We start from the raw sequence: 8,054 nt of genomic DNA, 5'->3' as shown, positions 1-8,054 counted from the left end.
GCTAGTGGGTATAAGCACAGAGTGCAGGAATCTCCTTCTCTTTTCTTCCCTGACATAGCCCAAGTCTGTAGAACGTGTCTAGCATAAAGAAGCCACTCAGAGATTTTGCTGAACGAGTAGACTTTGACATCTGATCAATCTGAATTTGAATCCCAACTCTTCCACTTGCATGCTGTTGTAACTTGGACAATTTTTTTTACCCTGTTAAACCTCAGCCTTAATATCTATAAAATGGGAATAATAATATAGAACGTATTTCTCTATGTGTTTGTAAGAGACTTTTAATCTGAGCCATTGTGGCTTTCTTATACTATTCTTAAACATTAAGCTCAAGGCTTGGCAAAATGCTCCATACCTAGCAGTTGCTCTCTAAATGATTTTTCAATTGAATTTTTATACCTAACTGTAAGGAATAAACTTGTTTTACTGTAAATCACAATATCCTTAAATATTTTTTAGAAGTGTTCTAGTTGTGGGCTTTAATTTTGTTGGGATAATATAAAATACATATTTTATTTTTGTAAAATTATAAAAATAACTTTAAAAAAGTTGGTTATAAAAATTAATTTAAACATAGTTTCCTATGTAGTGTTTCTGTGACATAACTTAATACTCCTAATTCATCCTCAAACAAATGTCGCTCTGCTAATAAACATGTTGTAACCAGGTTGGCAATGATAGTATGAGAAATCTTCTAATCATGTCTGGTTTTGTAGACTAAATGGTTCTTCTTTCTAGAGAAGAACAGTGGGTACAAAAGCATGGGAATTCAGCTGGCGTTGGACATTCACCCTAAGCATATTTTGCAGAGAAAAGCCATTTATGTATGGAAAAACAATAATCTAGTCAGGAGCAAGCTCCTGTGTGTTTTTCAGTCAAAGGGATAGCTGTGGAGTTCTAACTTGTTTGATAATGTTACAAGGAGTCTTTAAAATGTTAAAACAGCAGAGACTATAAAGTCCACATGTTGACTGAAAAAAAAAATTAATTTAAGCTTTTAAATGTTTCATTCATTAGCTCTTAGATCCAAATACTTAGCATCGTATTCTGGCATTTTCTCTAACTTAACAATTAGGAAGGCAGCTATAGTGGAACAAGGCTAAAATTAGCTTTTTAGGATAGGAGAAATGTAGGTGTGTGTGCAGCGTACAAAGGGAAAAGCACTGTCAACTTTCCTGCTAGAAAGTTCTAAAACATAAAGTCAGTAACTTTTATGAAGATTAATTGTATCTAAATTAATAATGGAAGAAAATAGCGTTCTCATAGTGCCTTCTAAGTTTAAAACTTGACTGCCCACTTCTCATACTAATATCTACATTTGTTGCTATATGGATTGCCCAACACTCTTGCTTACTGTCTTAAATGAATATAATTGCAATTGTTATAGACATCAGAAAAATCCTGACTTATGACTAAGAGATAACCATCACATGACAACTCTAAGTGCATGAACAATTTTAGCTCCTTGGAAACAGCTAAAGGCAAAGTAGTGTTATATTATTACTGTTTCTCAGAAGTCAGCACCCCAAATCTCACAACTCTTTCTTGATCAGTCATAGCTGAAAACATTTTGTGAGTAATTTATCATGATTTCTGACCTACAGAAACTTACATTTGGAGATTCTGACACAAACATATAGGACATACTCACACAAATAAAACTGCTCTAGCAAGAATTCAAACCACTGTCGAGACTGCATATAATTTTGAAGTTTGTATTACTTAGTTACCCCAAAATTTGTGACAAGATGGTAGCGCTGAGGGAATCAAAGAGAAGGGAAAAAGTCATTTTAAGGATAAGAGGGGCTTGACTATGTTAGGAGGCCTAAAGAAAGGAGCAACTGCAGAGGGGAGGTGTTAGAGAAGGAAGTCACAGAATTAGGTCTTAGAGGTTGAAAGAAATGTGATCAAAGGCAGAGATATAACCTGGGAAAGGAGAAGACGATAGGGAAGGGAAAAAGGGGAGGTAAAAATAAAAGAAAATTTGGGTTCAGTATAGAAGTCATTTCAAATGGCCCAGATTTTGTAAATAAATTAAGATGCAGGGTGAGTGCCAAGAGCAAAATAAGGCTAAGAAAGGAAGGAGGTTGGAGGCTTGAGAAAAATGGAAAGAGGATTAGAAAACCTGTTGTAGGGCGTTCAATAGAATGTCAGTAAGAGATGACTTAAAAGACGTTCAGTGTGTCATTGAAGGCCTCTGAGGTTAGAGAGCACATTTTTGTAATATCTTGCAGTGATCAGCCAGGAAGAAGCAACAGAAAAAGCAAATGCTGGGGGTTACCCATGGTAGGACAGTGAGGTGTTTGGAGTGCTGCTGAGTGTATTGGGCATTCTGGTACTTGCGCTGTGTACTTGAATAGAGGAAAGAATATCAAGAGATTTATTTACTTAGCAAATATTAATCACCTACTGTATACCCATCAACTTTCATAGGCTTTTGTTATATTTCTGGAAACAATTCCCTAATGTATAGCCTCAATCCTGATTTCTCTTTTTTTTTTTTTTTTTAGGAAGATTAGCCCTGAGCTAACATCCGCCACCAATCCTCCTTTTTCGCTGAGGAAGATTGGCCCTGAGTTAACATCCGTGCCCGTCTTCCTCTACTTTATATGTGGGATGCCTGCTACAGCATGGCTTGATAAACAGTGTGTAGGTCTGTGCCCAGGATCTGAACCGGTGAACCCCAGGCTGCAAAAGGGGAGTGCACGAATTTAACCATTACCCCACTGCTGATTTCTCTTTTGATTTCAGAGCCCAGCCTTCCAACTGCCTGCAGGGCATCTCTGCTTCGATGTTCCATATCTAAAACTGAATGCTTCATCTTCCTCCCAAACCTATGTCTATTCATGATTACCCCATTTCTGTTGATGATATTACCTTTCTAGTCTCCCAGGTCTGACATTTTTTAGTCATCTCTGACTTTTCCTCTCCTTTCCTTTAATGTGTCATGAAGTTATGTCATGAAATACTGCCACTGAAATATTTCTCCTGGCTTTTCTTCCTTTGCATTGCCAAGGCAATAGTTCAGGCTGTTGTCATTTCATGCTTGTACTTCTCCCATGCCCTTTCAACTAGTTTCCCTGCCCCCGGGCTCTACCCAACTCAGTCAGTCTTACATAAAACACCCAGATTAGTCTTAATAAACCATCAGTTTGATGAGTCATTCCTCATCTCAAAAATCTTCAAGGCGCTGTGGTAAAGTCCCTAAGGAAACAAGAAGACCCTAGAGGAGCTCATATTCCAATGAGAATGGGGGCAGTTAACGCAGTCAGGAGGACGTGCTGATTTAGAGAAGGCTTCCCTGAGGAGTGATGAGAGAAGAGGAAGGCATGGGAAAAAGCAGGGAAACACCAGGATTTAGGGAATAGGTTGAGAAGTAAGAGGTGATGCCAAGGAGACTCAGGGGAGTTGAGAAAGGCGGGTAGGAGGAGCACCAGCTGAGAGTGTATCACAGAGGCCACGGTAGGAGAGGGTGCAAAGGAGCGGAGTCAAGGAGGCGGACCCTTTGCTGGTAAGAGTCTATGGGATTTGGCAGTGAGGGGGTCAGAATCAAGAGAAGTTTTAGGGGGGTATTGGGAGGCTAAGGAGGGTTGAGAAATGAAGTAGAAACAAGGAGCATAGGTTTCCTCTTAAACATGCTGGTTGAGAAAAGAAACAGTGCTGAAGATAAAGACATATACTTAATTCCCTACCACCACAATGAAAGAGATTTGCACGAGATCACAGCCTAAGGGCAGAGATCTCAGTGGTGAAGGAGAGCTTGCTATTAGATAGAAGGAAGATGATTGATGGAGTGAGATCCCTAAGGAGGTGTGAGATAGACTTGAATGAGGAAAAAAAGAGCCTTTGTTTATTTATAATCATCCTCTTACTATGTACATACTAATTCTGACTATATATATATATATGTTATGGTTGTATATGGTTAAGGTAATGATGCATTATGAAATGACTAAATGAATTTTTGCAACTTGAAGGGGTAGCTACCAGATGAATCATTACAGACAACTCTAGGAGTTGCTAATAACCTCAGCTTGAAAGAGCTAAATCATTCATTAAGGTTTAAAGAATATCATTCACTGTTGCCATGAACATCAGCTGACGATTAGGAACATTTTCAGCCTGAAAACTGGATGTATTAGTTTTCTATTGCTGCTCTAACAAATTACCAGAAACTTAGCAGTAGGTCAGAAGTCCAACACAGGTCTCACTGGGCAAAAGTAAAGGTGCAGGCAGGGCTACGTTCCTTTCTGTAGGCCTCTAGGGGGAAATCCATTCCCTTGCCTCTTCCGGCTTGTAGAGACCACTGCATTCCTTGGTTTGTGGCCCCCTTTCTCCATTCCAAATCAGTATCATCACGTCTCTCTAACCTTTCTTCAGCCATCCCATCTACCTCTAACCACACCCAGGAAAGGTTCTCTACTTTTAAGGACTCAAGTGATTAGATTAGGCACACCCGGATAGTCCAGCAATTCTCTTCATCTCAAGGTCCTTATCCTTAATCACACTGCAAGTTTCCTTTGCCATGTAAGATAACACTTACAGGTGCTGGGGATTAGGCTGTGGCCCTCTTTGGGGGCTATTATCCTGCCTACCAATGGGAACTGAGGGTGAGGTCTTTATTTTAAGAGAGAAGTTTGAAAAGGGAAAAAGAAAAGTGTTTAGTATTGGGGAATTTGGTTTTTGTACTTGAAATGGGCAAAATGCTTGTTCTGATAGGTAAGGTGGTTTCTAGATGCCAGCTATGTGATGTCTAAGAAGTTAGTGAGAAACAGTTTACTGATAGCTTTGAGTGAAATTTATCTTTTTTAGTCAAAAAAAAAAAAAAGAAAGATAAATTTCAGTTGTGCTAAGGAAATAAGAGATGGGTGTTTTCACCTAAACATTTAGATCAGAGAAAATAGGGTAGTGGCATGACTCCTGGGTTCTAGTATAATGATGGCAACAGAAATAAAAGGGAGAAAACCCTAAACGTTTTATTTTATAAGGCACCTGTAGCATTAGCAAATGTTTCACCAGGAACTCTTAGATTAGAATTTGGCAATAATATGTTCAGAACTGGGTTCTGAATTTTAACTGTGTTAATTCTATCTCTTCATCCATAATTGGCAGGTAGTCTATGGATATATAAGCATTGCAATATGGGGCTAGTTATTGATGTCAAACTTGCAGTATTTATATCGGTAATACTATGCTTCGACCACATAAGCTAACTAGTAAAAAAAAAAATCCTAATTATAAACATTATAAATTGAATATTATAAACACTAAATATTATAAGAAAAATGACAGAATATATACTTTCTAATAATAGGTTTTGAGTGCCTACTGTGTTTCAGGCATCGTAGTAAATCTTTTTAAAAAGATTTTTTAGGGGCCAGTCCAGCGGTGGGGAAGCGGGGGAGGGGCGGAGTGGTTAAGTTTGCACGCTCAGCTTCGGCAACCCAGGGATTCGCTGGTTCAGATCCTGGCACAGACATGGCACAGCTGATCAGGCCATGCTGAGGCTGCGTCCCCTGTAGCACAACCAGAAGGACCCACAACTACCATATACAGCTATGTACTGGGGGGCTTTGGGGAAGGGGGAGGAAGGAAGAGGAGAAGAAGAAAAGATTGGCAACAGATGTTAGCTCAGGCCAATCTTTAAAAAATACATATTTTTAAAAATGTACAGTAATATTTAAAATGATATCTGACAGTAGGTTATAGCCTGAATTCTAAAGGGAAAGTAAAGGAGGAACAAAATAGATTCTAGTATTTTATACTCTAGTATTAACAGAAATTAGTAAATGAGATGGCAAATATTAGTGCAACTTTAATAGCTATTTTACTACAGATAAACTACAACTTAAAAATTAGTTTTGCAGTTGATAAAAATAAGAAAAAAACCCTGTAATTCACATTTTAAAACTTTCTACTTGTTCCTTATATGTTTTATTTTTAAAAACAATAATAAATCTATTAGGCTGAATGCAGTATGAGTTGTTCTGTAAATTGGTATATAACTATTTTTTAAAATTATTCTATTGGTCCTGCCTGCCCCGGGCTGTTGCTGTGCGGAGACGCCCGGAGGAAGCTGCCATCACCATGTCTGCCCAGGAGGCAGAACCTTCAACTGAGGATTTGGGGTATCAGAAGGAAGGGGAAGACATAAAACTGAAAGTCATTGGACAGGATAGCAGTGAGATTCACTTCCAAGTGACAATGACGACACATCTCAAGGAACTCAAAGAGTCACACTGTCAAAGACAGGGAGTTCCAATGAATTCCCCTCAGGTTTCTCTTTGAAGGTCAGAGAATTGCTGATAATCACACTCCAAAAGAACTGGGGATGGAGGAAGAAGATGTGATTGAAGTTAATCAGAACAAACGGGGTCACTCGACAGTTTAGATATTCTTTTTATTTTTTTTATTTTCTCTCAATCCTTTTTTATTTTTAAAAATAGTTCTTTTGTAATGTGGTGTTGAAAACGGAATTGAAAACTGGCACCCCACCTCTTTAAAACATCTGGTAGTTTGAGTTCTAGTGCCCATTATTCCTTATCGTTTGTTTTCATTGTGGTGATATTTGGTGATCAAACCTCAGCCCCCTTCATATTGCCCTCTCCTTTTTAAAAATTACGTGTGTGCACAGAGATGCCACCTTTTCCAGGACTGTGCATTTTCAGGCTTGTGATAAATAAGACCGATCAATGTGAGTGTTCATGATGACTTTCCACTTGGCCCTGAAGTTCTAGCATGTAATTGCTTCACTCCCGAACTATGACTTGCGGTGGGAGATGGAAGTTTTTCAGAGAATCAAACTATGGAAAAATGACCTTTCCTTAACTTGAAGCTACATTTAAAATCTGAGGGTTTCTACTGGAAGAAAAACATCAGATTGCATTGGAGGTGACAGAGATGGTGAGAGTAATGACTGACTCCTAAAATGGCTTCACTGAAGAGAAGGCATTTTAAGATTAAAGAAAAATCTTGTTGGAAGATCCCAGAAAAGTTCTAATTTTCATTAGCAGTTAATAAAGTTACTCATGCAGACGTGAATACAATAGAACACTGCTCTTATTTATCTTATGTGTACTTTTTGGCCTGGGAGATGGGTTTTAAATGGACATTGTCGGTACAGGCTTCATTAAAATAAAATATTTGTAAAAACTGTACTAGTGTTCGTTTTATTTTTAATTGAACGGAAAGAAAAAAGAAAATGCTTAAAACAAAGTTTTCTTGCATAATACTGGAAATTATTGTTCATACATGGTACAAATAAATTTTTTCTTCAGTTCTGTGCAGTGATGCTGATCATGACTTTGAAGCACTGAAAGTTACTGAAGTGCCTTCTGAATGAGGGATTTAATTAAGGCCACAATACCTTCTTAAATACTCAGTGTTCTGTTTTGTAAAAAACTTGACATTTCTGTATGGTGCATATATATGATACAGTTACCCAATCACGTTGAATAAATGGGCACACGAAAAAACCAATTATTTTATTGCGGTTATATTGGCTTATAACATTGTGCAAATTTCAGGTGTACATTATTATGTTATATATCAGTTTGTGTATAGACTGCATCATGCTCACCCCAATAGTCTAGTTTTTATCCATCACCATACGAAGGTGCCCCTTTACCCCTTTCGCCCTCCCCTGACGCTCTTCCACTCTGGTAACCACCAATCTGTTCTCCTTTTCTATGTGTTTGTTTGTGTAACTAATTTTTCATCTCTCCCCAAAGCCCCAGTACATAGTTGTATACTCCTTCTAGTTCTTATATGTGAGCCACTGCCACAGCATGGCAACTGACAAATGAGTGGTGGGGTTCCGTGACTGGGAAGCAAACCTGGGCCCCTGCAGTGGTGAGAGCTGAACTTTTAACCAGCAGGCCATCGGGGCTGGTTCTGTGTAACTAATTATTAACATAAGCAATCTAGAGAGAGTTTTTCGGAAATATGTAATCTAAATTCTATTTCCAGGTTAAGATGAAAGCAGCCATCCATCTGACTCTATCTATTTCACAGTAATCAAATTAAATTTGTATTTTATATATCCATCTAACCAT

General features: G+C 38.2%; 1 pseudogene; it reads left to right on the top strand.

The window, feature by feature from the left end:
• The first annotated feature begins 3,463 nt into the window (after positions 1 to 3,463).
• Positions 3,464 to 8,054, top strand: LOC139046370 (small ubiquitin-related modifier 1-like; annotated as a pseudogene).

Source organism: Equus asinus, chromosome 2 (genome assembly GCF_041296235.1).
Source record: "Equus asinus isolate D_3611 breed Donkey chromosome 2, EquAss-T2T_v2, whole genome shotgun sequence".
NCBI classification, from domain to species: Eukaryota; Metazoa; Chordata; class Mammalia; order Perissodactyla; family Equidae; genus Equus; species Equus asinus.
Note: the sequence above shows the minus strand (reverse complement) of the source record. Positions and strands in the feature narration are given on the sequence as shown.